Below are 17,396 nucleotides of genomic sequence, written 5' to 3'. Positions count from 1 at the left end.
GTGAAATACCCCAGGCCTACCCATGACTTTTGGCTCCTTGAATGACCACTTATGTATTCTAAAAATCAGTTTTGGGATTTTTTCTTATTATTGTTCTTTAGTTTATTTTTATGATAGAAAATAAAATAAAATAATAATAATAAAATGTTTTACTACTTTGTGAATAGATTAATTTTTTTTTTTTAATTTTGGCTTTTATATTTCATTAAAGTCATTATACCTTATTTATATTGTATTGTTATTTGGTCTTTTTTTCCTTTAAAAAAATATTTGAAAATATTGTAAAAATATTTTGAACTTTAGTTGTAAATTTTGCATTTTAGAAAATAATATTATTTTATTTTTCAAAGTGTATTTTTTTTTTTATATTCCTTCTTTCAATCAGTTTATTTTAAATTTTAGAATTTCAAATTTAATTAGGTTACACAAATAAAAATTAATCTATGCACTAAATTAATTATGTATCACTCACAATTTTTTTAACTATCTTTTTTCTATTACTATCTCAGCAGTTGGAAATACTTCCAGTAAGCCTCACTCTTTCACTTTTTTAAACTTTTCACAATTTTAAGTGATGTTTGCTTTATTATTCTAACACTTTTTTTTTTTATCATGATTTCTTCAAGCATCAAACAATTATATTAAATCATTAGAACTAACATATTCCAATCGGTATTTACTTTTAGGTTGCAATGCCATCATTTCAATTATTTATATACATAAAAAATTATTCCATGTAAAACTTAAAATAAGTTTTTCTTAAATAAGTTACTTTATTAAAAAAATTTAATTAGAATATAATAATAAATTAAATTATAAAATACCTAACATGAAACTAAGTATACTGCCTCGCACGTAGCTTTTTGCTAATATATCTATTCTATATAAAGTGTGCCTATATAACTGAATTCTTGGTTTATGAGAAATTTATGGGTAACATTTTATTTATATTTAATAAAATAATAAAATAATAAAATAAAAATAAAACAAATCCCATTAATATTTGAATATGGTGCATCGGGTGAAAAGGAGAAAAAAGGATTAAAATTTGGACTGGGCATAGGGTTTTCAACTTCGTCAAGGAAGCCACCACTGCATTCAGAGCAGACTATTTCAGAAGAGGGGTCTAGGTTTACTGTGCGATTGCATTGATGGCAAAAATAAAGTTGGGGTGCATTGGCACCACCACCACCTGCAGAGAAGCCGCCTGACCATGACATGAAGGATGGAATGGGGAAAAGACCAGGCAGACCGAATGTAGAGGTTTTACGCCTTCTAACCCAATATCCTTTGATCTTTCTTTGAAAGTATCAGATGCCTTTTGTTTGATTTGTATGTGAGCCAAACCAACCTTTCTTCACCTGCAAAATAGTTGGTCTCAAGAAAATCATAGCCTACGACCCATTCTCCTTCGTCCTCTTCGAAGTCATCCGACTCGAGCCCCTTTCGTTCTCTTCACAGCGCAGTGCGCCCACTTGTTGATCCCTCTGAACAAGTGTCGCCAAGCTGAGGTCTTCCTCCCATGGAAGTGCGAGAACGAGAGACACACATATGAGAAGTGTGAGTACAAACTCGTTATGGAGAGAATGCTTCAGATGCAGAAGATCCGAGAAAAGGAAGCCCAATTGAATCAGGGACAAAAGCAGGACATTGCTCTTATTCCCAACACTGCTAAGGCTTAGCCCAACAATCACGGTTCGTTCCTGTTTTATCTTTTTTGGTGATTAATTTTAATATATTGCCATTCGATTCTCAAAACATTCATTTGTATTCGATGGGTTTTGCGATTTGGGTTTCTTTGGTGTGACCTAGGATTCAATTCTGATTCTTGTCAGTATATTTTTTTTTCTAAATGGGGTGGGGTATCTTTTGTTCAGGTTTTGAGTAAATTAGAGTTTAATTCGATGGATATCGTAGTTATGTTCGTTTGGGAATTTTGTTGGGTAAAAGGGATTTTTCTGACCATTTTTAGTTTATGAACTACGTTAGACTGCAATTGGTTTAATAGGTATTGGCATTGTGAATGAGAATCAATAATTCATTGGAGGATTCAGAAAATTGGCTGCTTTTTATAAATCTCGATTTATTTATTTACTTTAAATACATTACATTGCATCATATTCTTACAAATTACACGAGGATAAGTTTACTCAAATACTTTAATTTATTTAATCTTTCACTGGAGTTGCATTGGGAATGATATATTCTTGTCCTATATCTATTATGTATATAAATATAAATACTTGTCCTATATATATTATTATATATTATGTATATAAATATTTTTAGATACATTTAATCAAATATTGTTATAAATACTTGAAATTTGGAAAATATATTTATAAAATTATATTTATAATTGGTTTTAGCCAGGCTAAGAACAATTGATGCGGTTATAATTACTCATTCTCATTCTCATGCTCATGCTGATGTAATCCGAGGTCTCTAGATTGCGTATCTTCTAATATTCTTGAGATAACTAATAAATTAGTGATAATATGATAAAAAATTCATTTCAATACTATAATTGTAACACCCTAACTACCATAGGCTTATTACGTGATTTTTAAACGTACTGTGCAGCTCGTTGCTAATCAACGAGGTTTATGGAAAAACGTGATTAATTAAAATTTTGCTTTTTAATTAAACTTATAAAACAATATTACAAAAGACTCGGGATCCCGATTATAAAATTATTTACAAAAACTTTTAACTGTTTAACTGTTACATAAAATAAAGGTCGTCTAACAACCAGTTACAAAAATCAGCCTTGCTGTCCCGAGGATCGTACGCTCCAGGCCTAACCGCCCCGACATGTACAATCTCATAAGCTCGCTCACGGTCCATCAGCTATAGCTTTGCCTTTACCTACACATAAACGTAAACTGTGAGTCGACAGACTCAGTAAGAAAAGCATAATAATACTCATACATAATTCTATCTGCCGTGTCCAACACGATACTGAGTCCCGCTACTGCCATGTCCAACATGGTACTGAGCCACTACTGCCATGTCCAACATGGTACTGAGTTTTGAACGTTCACAGGGACGGTACTATTGACAAGTATCCTCCTGATCGGTCGAACCGGTCATACTCCGGCTGCTGGTCATACTCCAGCCTGTACCGACGGGATAGGTCAATAGCACGGAACCACCAACCAAATGTCAGCCTGATCGGTCGAACCGGTCATACTACGGCTGCTGGTCATACTCCAGCCTGTACCGACGTGACAGAGTTGGATGGTTCGAAGCCTATATACATAACTAATGTAATCTAACAGGCTTCCTACATGCACGCTAAACATGTAATCTACATATGCATACTGTTATACTAATCTTACCTGGATTCCGAATTTAGGTGTGCCGGTCAACCTGACTGGAACTGTAGCTGAGTGGCGGATTACTGGCTCCTAAACCATAAAAATCACAACGCTATAAGTGACACGCTAAATCACTTCCCGGGGACTTAAACTAGGAACTAAAAGTTTCTATCGATAAAAAGCATGGCAATACCCCTTAAAACATAAAAACGAAGAAAAACACGGGTTACGAAAATTCCCCAACCGACAGACCGGTTGCCCAACCGGAATTAGGTTCGGGAATTATCGGACCCTCATCCGAATTCCGGTTGCCCAACCGGAATTCCGGTTCCTCGCAGGAATTTTTCAAAAATTCAAAACTCGATCAATTCTAACCCAAATCATACAAGATCTTCCAGACCTGTTCTATATGCCCCAAATAACCATTCAAAGGCAACAAAATCACCCAGAACTCACAGAATCACAAAACACCATTAAAGACCAAGCTTTGAGTTCCAAAACTCAACTTGGTTAGAATCCACTAATCATGCAATCAAACTAGATCAAACCTACATAATTATGCATAACTAAGCCTCTGAAACCAACTAAGAACATCCAGCAACTTCACAGCAACAATTTGAACCATTTCATTCAAAAATTCATAACTTTTTCACATAAAAATCTAACCAACTAGAACAAGAACTTAAGCATGCAATTCAATCTCATCAAACCTACTGAATTCAACACTTAAATCACGGAAACAACAACAACAATAACCAGCAGCAACAACACCAAAACATCATGCATGCATTACCATTTTCATCATCTTTTTCAAGAAATTACAACAAGAAAAGGTTAGAAACTTTACCAAAGATTTGAAGAACACTTAGATTGGATGAAACTAGCTTGAAAATTGAAGAAAATCCAGCCCTTGAACCCCAAGCTTTCAGCCGAAAAAGAGAGAGAGAAAAGAGAGAAAAAGCTTTTCCAATATTTCTAATTTTTAAACTTAGAGATTTTTTTTTTTTTTTTTGATAAAGTGAATTAAACCCCCATTACATAAACCTTATTTCAGCCAATAAAATAAACAAATAACATTTATTTTCCATTTCATAAAATCACAAAAGACAAAATACTAATGGGGCAAAAAGACCATTTTGCCCCTCCACCAAAAACTACATAAATCATACTAAAGGGGTATTTTTGGGAAATTCTAAATTCCCAGCCATTCCCGACATTCCCAATGTCTAAAACCCGTCCCCAAACTACTAACATACTAAGTTGTGATTTCTACTGAGCCAAACGCCGAGTTCCAAAATACCGGGCACCGGAAATGCAAAATATGAAAACTACTGAATAACATAACCATGCATTTCTGAATTCCATAAATAACAGTAATAAATTATTTAAATAGCTATAAATAATTTCATAATTAATCACAATTAACTGATAATTTCCAAATTAACTAAGCGGGCTTTACAACTATCCCCCCCTTAAAAGGATTTCGTCCCCGAAATCTAACCTGAATAACTCTGGATATTGAGCTCTCATATCTGACTCAAGCTCCCAGGTGGCTTCCTCCACCTTGCTGTTTCTCCAGAGAACCTTGACCAATGCTATGGTCTTATTCCGAAGGACTTTATCCTTTCTATCCAGGATCAGCACTGGCTGTTCCTCATAAGTCATGTCTGGCTGTAGCTGAAGGCTCTCATAACTGAGTATATGAGAGGGATCTGAAACGTATTTTCTCAACATCGAGACATGGAATACGTTGTGAATCGTCGATAAAGTGGAGGCAATGCTAACCGATATGCCACTTGACCTATCTTCTCGAGAATCTCGAAAGGTCCTGTAAATCTAGGGCATAACTTGCCTCTTTTCCCGAAACGTTTAATCCCCTTCATCGGAGATACCCGTAAAAACACATGTTCCCCTACTTGGAACTCAACATCTCTGCGTTTCGGATCTGCGTAACTCTTCTGTCTGCTCTGTGAGGCAAGCATTCTAGCTTTTATCTTCTCTATCGCCTCATTGGTCCGCTGAACTGACTCTGGACCTAGGTATTTCCTCTCCCCTGTCTCATCCCAGTGGATAGGGGATCTACACTTCCTACCGTACAACAGTTCATAGGGAGCCATCCCTATCGTACTCTGATAACTGTTGTTGTAAGAAAATTCTATCAACGGTAGATACTTATTCCATGAGCCTTCAAAGTCCATAACACAGGCTCTCAACATGTCCTCCAATATCTGAATTGTCCTTTCGGACTGACCATCTGTCTGAGGATGGAATGTTGTACTGAATTTCAGCTTTGTACCCATTGCCCGTTGCAAACTTTGCCAAAATTTGGAGGTGAACTTCGGATCCCTGTCCGAAACTATAGACTTCGGTACCCCGTGAAGTCTCACTATTTCTCTGACATATAGTTCTGCCAACTGATCCACTGAAAACGTTGTTTTAACCGGCAGAAAATGAGCAGATTTCGTAAATCGATCCACCACTACCCAGATGGAATCAAATAAACCTGTGGTCCTAGGCAACCCGACCACAAAATCCATCGCAATATCCTCCCATTTCCATTCTGGTAGGGTTAGAGGCTGCAACAACCCTGCTGGTCTCTGATGTTCAGCCTTAATCTGCTGACAAGTGAGGCATCTCGATACGAATTCTACCAAATTCTTCTTCATACCGCTCCACCAGAAGTACGGTTTCAAATCTTGGTACATCTTAGTGGTGCCGGGATGCAGAGAATACGGGGTAGAATGAGCCTCCTCAAAGATCTCATTCCTAAGTTCCACACTATTCGGAACACAAACCCTGGCTTTATACAAAAGCATCCCACTGTCTGACACTGAAAAGTCCTTGGCTTGACCAGCCAACACCTCGTCTCGGGCCTTTACTAAATCTGGATCCGTCATCTGAGCGACTTTTATTCTTTCCAACAGATCAGATTGCAGCGTTAAGTTGTGAAGCTGACCTACCACAAACTCAATGCTGGATCTAACCATATCCTCTGCTAGCTGAGGTGAGATCTGAACCATACTAGCTACTTGCCCGGGACCCTTTCTGCTCAGGGCATTGACCACTACATTGGCTTTTTCCGGGATGATAGAGGATTTCGCTATCGTAATCCTTCACTAATTCCAACCAACGCTTTTGTCTCATATTCAAATCCTTCTGAGTAAAGAAATACTTGAGACTTTTATGGTCGGTATAGATCTCACATTTCTCCCCATAAAGGTAATGCCGCCAAATCTTCAGTGCAAAAACCACTGCGGCCAATTCTAGATCATGAGTCGGGTATCGCTGTTCATAATCCTTTAACTGACGGGAGGCATAGGCGATGACCCGATCGGCTTGCATCAATACACACCCCAAACCCTGTTTGGATGCGTCGCAATATACTACGAACTTCTCCTTGTCCGAAGGCAAAGCTAGCACTGGAGCGGTAATCAACCTCTGTTTCAGCTCCTGAAAACTAGCTTCGCATTTATCTGACCAGATAAACCGCTGATTCTTCTTTGTAAGCTCGGTTAGGGGCATTTAAATTTTGGAGAACCCTTCCACGAACCTATGGTAGTACCCGGCTAAACCCAAGAAGCTTCTGATTTCTGTCACTGTCTTCGGTCTCGGCCAATCCGGATTCAATCTTCCCGGGATCCACCTTGATCCCATCCTTGCTCACAATGTGCCCTAGGAAGGACACCTGAGATAGCCAGAGCTCACATTTCTTGAACTTGGCATAAAGCTTATGTTCTCGAAGCCGTTGCAGTACCATCTGAAGATGTAACTCATGCTCCTCTTCTGATTGAGAGTACACGAGGATGTCGTCGATAAACGCAATCACACAGATATCGAGGAAATCCTTGAATACTCTATTCATCAGGTCCATGAATGCTGCAGGAGCATTGGTTAGTCCGAATGACATAACCAGAAACTCGTAGTGTCCATACCTAGTGCGGAAAGCTGTCTTTGGAATGTCCTCCTCTCGGATTCTCAACTGATGATAACCCGAACGGAGATCAATCTTAGAAAAGACCGTCTTCCCCTGAAGCTGATCGAACAAGTCATCGATCCTAGGTAATGGATATTTATTCTTCACCGTCAGCTTGTTCAGTTCCCTGTAGTCGATGCACATCCTCATAGATCCATCCTTCTTCTTGACGAACAAAACCGGGGCTCCCCAGGGTGACACACTGGGCCGAATGAACCCTATGTCAAGCAACCCTTGAAGCTGAATCTTTAATTCCTTAAGTTCAGCTGGAGCCATCCTATACGGGGCTTTGGAAACCGGTTCCACCCCTGGTGCCAAGTCTATCACGAAATCAATCTCCCGCTGAGGTGGTAACCCTGGAAGTTCTTCGGGAAAAACATCCAAAAATTCCCGAACCACCCTGATGTCTTCTGGCCGAATGGTATCTGGCCGAGTGGTGTCCACCACCACGGCCAGAAACCCTAAGCAACCGCCGTGCAACAATTCTCTCGCTGACATAGCCGAGATCACCGGGATCCGAGATCCCTGAACTGAACCAACAAATACAAACGGTTCTTCACTTTCCGGTTGGAAGACCACCATCTTCCTTTTACAGTCAATGCTCGCCGAATATTTAGATAGGAAATCCATTCCTAAAATAATATCGAATTCGACTAAACTCATCTCTATCAGATCAGCGCTTAACTCTCTACCATCTATCCTGATCGGCATAGACGTAATCCACCTATTGGAGATAACCAATTCTCCGCCAGGTAACAGGGTTCCAAATCCTGATTCATATCTATCATAGGGTCTACCTAATTTACTAAAGACTCTGGCCGCCACATAAGAATGTGTAGCCCCAGAATCAAACAGCACTGAATATAGCGAGTTGTTAATAAAAAGCTGACCTGTGACAACTGATGGGCTGGCATCTGCATCAGCCTGCGTGATAGCGAACACCCTGGCTGGAGTGGGTATCGCTGGAGCTCGCGGTGCCTCTGGTCGGAGCTGGGGACAGTCCCTCTTGAAGTGTCCGGGCATGCCACAATGAAAGCATCCCTGACCTTTGCACTCGCCCCGATGGTGCCTCTTGCAGCTAGGGCACTCGGGATAGGAGAATCGGGTCTCAGTACCACCAGGACGACTCCCTCTGTTCTGGTTCCCCCGGAACCTCTTGTTCTGACTCGAGCCACCGGAAGCAGTGGGTGCTCTCTTCCTCTGATCAATGGCCGAACCACTACTCCCCCTGCTATAGCCTGATGCAGGAGGGGTAGGAGCCCCGCCACTAACCGGAGTACTGGCTGATTCTGACATACACCCCACTGCGCCCTCAGCTCGCAGTGCCTTCTCCACCATCTGAGCATAGGTGGTGCTGTCGTCTGTGGTGATCATCAAATCATGCCTAATCCTGGCATTCAACCCGTCCAGATACTTCTCCTTCTTGCTGAAGTCGGTCGGCACAATTCCCGAGGCTAACCTCGCCAACCGATCAAACTGAGTAGTATACTCAGTGACGCTCATGTTCTCACGCTGGGTCAGGTGAGCGAACTCTTTTCTCTTGGCGCTTCTAACCGCCTCGTTGTAGTACTTTGCGTTGAAGAGTTCCTGAAACCGTTCCCAGGTCATGGTGGTGACATCATGGATCTGAGACACCATGTCCCACCATACCAGCGCGTCCTCCTGGAACTGGAATGTGGCGCATACCACTCTATCGTTACCGGTGACACCCATGAAATTCAGAATTTTGGTGATCACCGTCAGCCATTGCTCGGCTTTCATTACGTCCGGACCTCCCAGGAAAACCGGAGGTGCTTGCTTCCGGAACCGCTCATACAGAGGTTCCAATCTATGGGCCGCCACCACTATCTCGGCACAGGCGGCAGGGGCGGGTGCCACCGGAACCATGGGCACGAGGCTGCGGGAGCACCCCGCCGTCTCAACCTGCGAATCTCGAGGTCTTGTTCTTCTATCCGGGCTTGCATCTCCGCAAACCGTAACTCCCGCCCGGGCTCCACGATCGAGTGGGGAGCCCGGGCAGCCTATGGCGGGTTCTCATCACCCGGCCACGAGCCCCGCCTCGGGGACCTCTACCTCGGCCCCTAGCGGTGGGGGAAACCGAGCTCCACGTCCTTGGTTCGACCCTACGGAGTTGCCACGACTCTGGTAGTCCGCCTGGCGTCCATCTAGTTAGAACCGCCTGCGAAACCAAGAGTTGGCATATCAGGTCGTATTCAAGGAGAGCTTACTAATGCCGCTTAATTTGGAAATTAAAAACGAAACATGCGCCTATTCTACTATCAGGCTACTAACATGCTTCCTAGCAGGCTTTTTCTTTTTCATAACTGAATAAAATAAACTACTAAAGCAATAAAGGCTTACTGAACCGTGAAACGAGCTAGCTCGCGATGATGATTGTACATGTCGTGACGATCTTCGGAAGACAACACAGCGGCTACGATACCAAATTGTAACACCCTAACTACCATAGGCGTATTACGTGATTTTTAAACGTACTGTGCAGCTCGTTGCTAATCAACGAGGTTTATGGAAAAACGTGATTAATTAAAATTTTGCTTTTTAATTAAACTTATAAAACAATATTACAAAAGACTCGGGATCCCGATTATAAAATTATTTACAAAAAGTTTTAACTGTTTAACTGTTACATAAAATAAAGGTCGTCTAACAACCAGTTACAAAAATCAGCCTTGCTGTCCCGAGGATCGTACGCTCCAGGCCTAACCGCCCCGACATGTACAATCTCATAAGCTCGCTCACGGTCCATCAGCTATAGCTTTGCCTTTACCTACACATAAACGTAAACTGTGAGTCGACAGACTCAGTAAGAAAAGCATAATAATACTCATACATAATTCTAACTGCCGTGTCCAACACGATACTGAGTCCCGCTACTGCCATGTCCAACATGGTACTGAGCCACTACTGCCATGTCCAACATGGTACTGAGTTTTGAACGTTCACAGGGACGGTACTATTGACAAGTATCCTCCTGATCGGTCGAACCGGTCATACTCCGCCGTGGTCATACTCGGCTGTACCGACGGGATAGGTCAATAGCACGGAACCACCAACCAAATGTCACTGATCGGTCGAGCCGGTCATACTCATTCTTGGTCATACTCCAGCCTGTACCGACGTGACAGGGTTGGATGGTTCGAAGCCTATATACATAACTAATGTAATCTAACAGGCTTCCTACATGCACGCTAAACATGTAATCTACATATGCATACTGTTATACTAATCTTACCTGGATTCCGAATTCAGGTGTGCCGGTCAACCTGACTGGAACTGTAGCTGAGTGGCGGATTACTGGCTCCTAAACCATAAAAATCACAACGCTATAAGTGACACGCTAAATCACTTCCCGGGGACTTAAACTAGGAACTAAAAGTTTCCCTATCGATAAAAAGCATGGCAATACCCCTTAAAACATAAAAACGAGGAAAAACACGGGTTCTGAAAATTCCCCAACCGGCAGACCGGTTGCCCAACCGGAATTCCGGTTCTGGGAATTACTGGACCCTCATCCGGAATTCCGGTTGCCCAACCGGAATTCCGGTTCCTCGCAGGAATTTTTCAAAAATTCATAACTCGATCAATTCTAACCCAAATCATACAAGATCTTCCAGACCTGTTCTATATGCCCCAAATAACCATTCAAAGGCAACAAAATCACCCAGAACTCACAGAATCACAAAACACCATTAAAGACCAAGCTTTGAGTTCCAAAACTCAACTTGGTTAGAATCCACTAATCATGCAATCAAACTAGATCAAACCTACATAATTATGCATAACTAAGCCTCTGAAACCAACTAAGAACATCCAGCAACTTCACAGCAACAATTTGAACCATTTCATTCAAAAATTCATAACTTTTTCACATAAAAATCTAACCAACTAGAACAAGAACTTAAGCATGCAATTCAATCTCATCAAACCTACTGAATTCAACACTTAAATCACGGAAACAACAACAACAATAACCAGCAGCAACAACACCAAAACATCATGCATGCATTACCATTTTCATCATCTTTTTCAAGAAATTACAACAAGAAAAGGTTAGAAACTTTACCAAAGATTTGAAGAACACTTAGATTGGATGAAACTAGCTTGAAAATTGAAGAAAATCCAGCCCTTGAACCCCAAGCTTTCAGCCGAAAAAGAGAGAGAGAAAAGAGAGAAAAAGCTTTTCCAATATTTCTAATTTTTAAACTTAGAGATTTTTTTTTTTTTTGATAAAGTGAATTAAACCCCCATTACATAAACCTTATTTCAGCCAATAAAATAAACAAATAACATTTATTTTCCATTTCATAAAATCACAAAAGACAAAATACTAATGGGGCAAAAAGACCATTTTGCCCCTCCACCAAAAACTACATAAATCATACTAAAGGGGTATTTTTGGGAAATTCTAAATTCCCAGCCATTCCCGACATTCCCAATGTCTAAAACCCGTCCCCAAACTACTAACATACTAAGTTGTGATTTCTACTGAGCCAAACGCCGAGTTCCAAAATACCGGGCACCGGAAATGCAAAATATGAAAACTACTGAATAACATAACCATGCATTTCTGAATTCCATAAATAACAGTAATAAATTATTTAAATAGCTATAAATAATTTCATAATTAATCACAATTAACTGATAATTTCCAAATTAACTAAGCGGGCTTTACAATAATTTTCCTGTCATATTTTTCATTTAAATCTTCTGTTTCAGTTCACCCCTTTGCCTGTGTGGCATGGTCGTGGTTACCGCTCCCTTGGTTTTTGTTTTGGTAATATTTGTTACATTAGGTAATGCTTCATTGTGTCACACAAATCTATAATATAATTGCAATCCTTGCACCTGGATTTCTTTGAAATTGATTAGGATTCCCGAGCTAATGTGATTCACTTGTGCAGCGATGTTAGTGAAATACCTGAAGAAACTTATCCACTCCTCAAGGATTGTGAAATCCGGTTTATATATTTTGTATATAAACATTGTCCTATAAATATTTCTTCTGTAAAATATATTTATGAAATTATATTTTTTTGCTGTTGTAATGTATTCCTTTTCCTATTATAATTTGGACATTCCTATTCTAATTTATATCAGAGCTAGCTGAGAATAACAATATATCTCATCATCCCAAAACTCATTTATATCTCATTTCTTCTATCTCTTTTTCCATCCCAATATATATAACAGAATCATATACCCTCTAATTTTTTTTGTTGGCCGTTACAGGCACCGATTAAACCCGAGACATCATAGATTTATTACCATCCACTGAATTCCCAAACAGGTACAAGGGGTTTTGGTTTCGAGAAGGACTAAAAGACGAATGAACACCTGTTCCATTGGAGAACTCAAATCCACCATTGATCTGATTAAAATGGGTGGTTACGAAGTCGCCCCAATCATCGTTGGTGAATAAATCAGTGGAGGAGCTGGTCTTCAGATTGGTGGAAATAGAGGAGGCGGTATGAATAGGAGTCATTGGAGCGAATTTGAAGTCCCCAAAGCCCTCATCGTCGTCATCGTCTGCCATAGGTGAGGGCTCTGGTTCCGGTCTCCGTTTTCTCCCAGGTACGCCTCTGTTTTGTGCTTTGGTTTATTATAATTTGCAGATTCGGGTTGTGCAATTTTGGACTCAAATCAACTTCAGTTCGGTTCCTTTGATTGGGTCGAATAGAAAAGTAGGGGACTTCAAGCAATATATACCAGGTAAAAGCAGTGAAGCGATATTTGGTGAGGCTTTTGAGAAACAAGGAGGGCTTGATCTCACTGGTGTTGTATTAATTTCTTACTAATAGAATTTCTCAAATTTCATATATTGTGATATTTTTGCAATTATATAGACCTTATGGTTGTACAAATTTTATTTACTATGATATTGATGTAGTCATATAGACCTTATATTTTGTAGAATCTCCAACTCAGTCATAAGAAAGAGGTAGCAAAATTTTTCAGTTGCACAATATATCATAAGTAGATTTTATATATTAAATTAATTATTTACACTATATCTTACCATCTTACATGAAAAATAATAACTTTGACGACTCTATCATATACAAATTATCCAAAAAAAATGAATAATCCAATTATATGTAGATCTAGCTAGAATAAAAAGTGCAAAATACAAATATTACACTGTTGTCTCGCAAAAGAAAATTAAAACCCAACCATTAAAGGTATCCTTATTTTTCACCTATCAACAATTTAGAGATTAAATTTTAATTTCTTTTTTATTTAACTCAAATTTAAATTGTGTATGCTTTATTTTTCGAACATTGATTTTTGGTTTAGTTTTTTTTATTAACTTAAGAATAAATTGCAGTTAGAATATTAAGATTTCTTAAACATGCATATATTGTATTCAGTATTTACTTTTAATTATTAACAACATTATTTATATTCATTGAATATACATATTAATAATCTCAAACAATAACTAATAATATTTTTTCTTTAATTATTTATTGTATTTTTTTTAAATAAAGCAAGATACACCTAGCATAAAACTTAATATACGTGCCTCGCACGTAGCATTCTACTTGTATATATATATATATGGGTATGCTCTTAATGGGTATTACACATGTATGGGTATTTTATTCTTGACCATTGGATCAAATATCTAATGGTTGATATTTTATATCATTAATTAAATATTAAAAAATTAATATTTCCTATTTTGTTATTCTCTATATTCCTAAAATAGATAAAACTATTAATAGAAATAAAAAAAATTTATAAATGGAATTGTTATTTAAAAAATAAAACACACTAAAAAAACTAACAAACTATTTTTTTTTAATAAAAATCATTTTAAAGATTAAAAAGAAAAAAAGTGTATATTTATCTTTTTATAAAATTTCTTCAAACTACAATTCTAAATTGCATTACTGAAAACAAAAATATAATAATTTTAAGCTTTAAACTATAATACATATAAAATGTATAAGATTTTTTCTAAACCTAAAATCTTTAATTTTATAATAATTAACAATTATTTATATATTTTTATTTTTTTAAAATACTTGAGCTTACCAAATCTATAAGAACAAAACCAATGAAGAAAATTTTAACAAAAAAAAAATGAAAGAAGAAAAAAGTGTCATAAACATTATTGAATAATGACAATTGCCAACACAAGAATTTCAGCACAAAAAATTATATTTGACCCCTAGATAAGATTATCATTTTCCAATCCTAAAAATATAAATAATGAACAACACCTCATTAGTTATTCTAGGAGAATGATGCATGGTAATATCAAAAAAATAATTGGATGATAATAATATTTCTCTAACAATGATAGCCTAAGTAAAAACTAAGAAGTATTGTAGCGTTTTATTTTTAAGAGTATGAATAATATTAAGACAATGAGATTTCACAATCAAGCTCTTATTCTCCTAATAAATAAAAAAACACATTAATATACATGTAAATGATTTTTAGTTTTACAATAATAAATTATTAATAAACTCACAATTTCATAAAATAATAAAATAGTAATTTTAATTAATTTTTAAAAATAATTTATAATTTTTTTTCAAACTATTAGTTGTAATTATTATTTACAATTTTATAAAAATAAATATAATTTTTTTTTGAAAATAATTGTTAGAAACTTGCCATAAAAGGTTATTAGATTGTTACCTTATTAATTTTTTTTAGTTCCCATCAATGTGTATTACCCATTAAGAAGTGTTCCATATATATATATACCAATGGATATGGTCGTGATCATAAATAGTAATTATATAGTAGATATATATATATATATACTAGCAAAAAATTACGTGCGAGGCACGTATACTAAATTTATGCTAGTTTTTTTCTATATTATATGAAAGTGATACAATTAAAAATTAAAGAAAAAATATTATTAATTATTAGGTGAGATTATTATTATGTGTATCTAAATATTATATTTTATAATGTTGTCAATTAAACGTGAATACCGAATGCAATATATTAGTGTTTAAGAAAGCTTGATGATTTAAATATGTTCTTAATTTAATCCAAAAATAAATTAAAAATTAATATTCCAATACTTAAAGAAACATTAGTTAAATGGGTGTAAGATAAAAAGAAAATTTAAAATCAATCTCTAAATTATTGATAATTGAAGATAGCATTTGTCTAAAAATTGTCGATAAGAAAACTAATGATAGTCATTGGTGGATTTCAATCTTCATTTGCTTTGATAGAGACAATAGTGTAATTTTTGTATTTTGCACTTTTCATTCTAGCTGGGTCCACATATATCTGAATTGTCTATTTTTTCGTTGATAAATTGAATATGGTAGTGTCGACAAAAAGTGAAAACCATGTTTAACAAAAAGTGATAGTATTCTATAACAAAATACTATTAAATTATTTTAAAATACTATATTTTATTAAAATAAAACTCTATGCGATTTAAATTTCATATTTATTTTTACTCAAAAAGAAAAAAAAATAAAAAGTTTCTATTATTATCTCCACTGTCTTTATAGATGTGAATAATGGTCTCTTCTTTCTTCCATATTCTTCTTTATTTTTTGTATATTGTGTTTGCAACATATATGTAAATTATTACGTAACTTTAAAAAACTTTGCTCCTGGAAACTAATGCATATGCCGAGCACTTAAAATCATTTATTAGATGTAAACTTTGTTGGGTTTTTTTCGCCATTGATGCTTGGCTTTGTGAACTTTGATAAAAGTCACGCTTCTTTTTTATTATTATTATTACTTATATATTTTGTTATTAAGTTGTGAAGAAGAAAAAAAAGAAGTGCGGATTGGAATATTATGTGTGATCCCATGGGAATGTCCAAATTGTAATAGGAAAAGGAATACAATAAATAATTAATGAAAAATTAATCTTAAAAATTGGGGGATGATTTACAAATAAAAAGAAGACCCAATTGGATCAGAACCTGAAATTGGGGGACGATTTGGTAAAAAAAAATTCCATATATAATTCGTTCTTTTCCTGATCTCTCTCAACAAACTAATTGTATATGCGGTTTAAGGTTCAATTTATTTTATATATATATTTTTAATTTCTAAAGTTATAGTTGTAATTATATATAGAGTTGAAATATGCTAAATATCAGTTCAAATATTAATAGGATTTGTTTTATTATTATTTTATTATATATAAATAATATTTTATTATTTTATCAAATAAAAATAAAAAGTCACCCATGAATTTCTCATAAACCAAGAATTTCAGTTATATAGGCACACTTTATATAGAATAGATATAGAGATATTATTAGAGCATATATATATAAGTGTCTTTTCTTTATATTAGAATAGAAAAAACAAAATAGACAAAAATGTATCATAAATAAGTTTTAGACCAAGTTGAATTAGTTAGTTAGGATATGTTTTGGTTGTTAGAGTCTTGATTCATGTAGCTAATTCTGTTACAGTTGGTTATTCCTCCAACTGATTATCCCTTGTTGTAACAGAGCTATATAAGGCTCATTCCTTCTCTTTGTAAAACTTAATCGAGCAATAATAAAGAACACACTTTGCTTTTGCTCTGTTCTCTCCTTTCTCATATGGTATCAGAAGTAATTTCGCCCACAGCTTCAATGGAGCGCCCTTCAACTCGATCGCAGAATGGTGATCCTCCATCATCGATCGACAATCCAGCTGCAGAGATCAATTCCGATCCCACTCCAGCTTCCAATCCTTCAGCGATTCCTCCCCGTAATCCACTGATTAGGGTTTCAACTCAGAACACAGATCCTCTTCCTCAAGATCCTCCCACCATTGTTGATGACAACTCGAACCAGGCACTCACCTCTCGATCCGTGGCTGACGATCATTCCAGCCCCTTCTTCCTCAGCACCGGTGATCATCTCGGTCTTGTGCTTGTCTCCACCGTCCTCAACGGCACCAATTACCAGTCGTGGAAGCGAGGCATCACCATGGCGCTCACTGCCAAGAACAAAATTGCATTCATCAATGGCTCCCTTCCTCGCCCGGAACCTGGTAACATCTATCTCAATTCTTGGTTAAGATGTAACAATATGGTCATGTCTTGGTTAGTTAACTCTGTGTCTTCTGAGATTGCTCAAAGCATATTA

At 36.7% G+C, this 17,396-nt stretch overlaps 2 long non-coding RNA genes across 2 annotated transcripts; both read left to right on the top strand.

The window, feature by feature from the left end:
• Positions 1-901: 901 nt before the first annotated feature.
• On the top strand, positions 902-13,217 carry LOC115713983 (uncharacterized). Its single transcript, XR_004011016.2, has 2 exons — positions 902-1,695; positions 12,544-13,217. It is a non-coding gene; the product is annotated as an uncharacterized LOC115713983 (long non-coding RNA).
• On the top strand, positions 10,447-12,376 carry LOC133032061 (uncharacterized). The gene is made up of 2 exons (XR_009684983.1): positions 10,447-12,107; positions 12,216-12,376. It is a non-coding gene; the product is annotated as an uncharacterized LOC133032061 (long non-coding RNA).
• Positions 13,218-17,396: the final 4,179 nt, after the last annotated feature.

This window comes from Cannabis sativa, chromosome X, assembly GCF_029168945.1.
Source record: "Cannabis sativa cultivar Pink pepper isolate KNU-18-1 chromosome X, ASM2916894v1, whole genome shotgun sequence".
Classification (NCBI taxonomy): Eukaryota; Viridiplantae; Streptophyta; class Magnoliopsida; order Rosales; family Cannabaceae; genus Cannabis; species Cannabis sativa.
The sequence above is the reverse complement of the archived record's forward strand: the minus strand, read 5'-3'. Positions and strand labels throughout refer to the sequence as shown.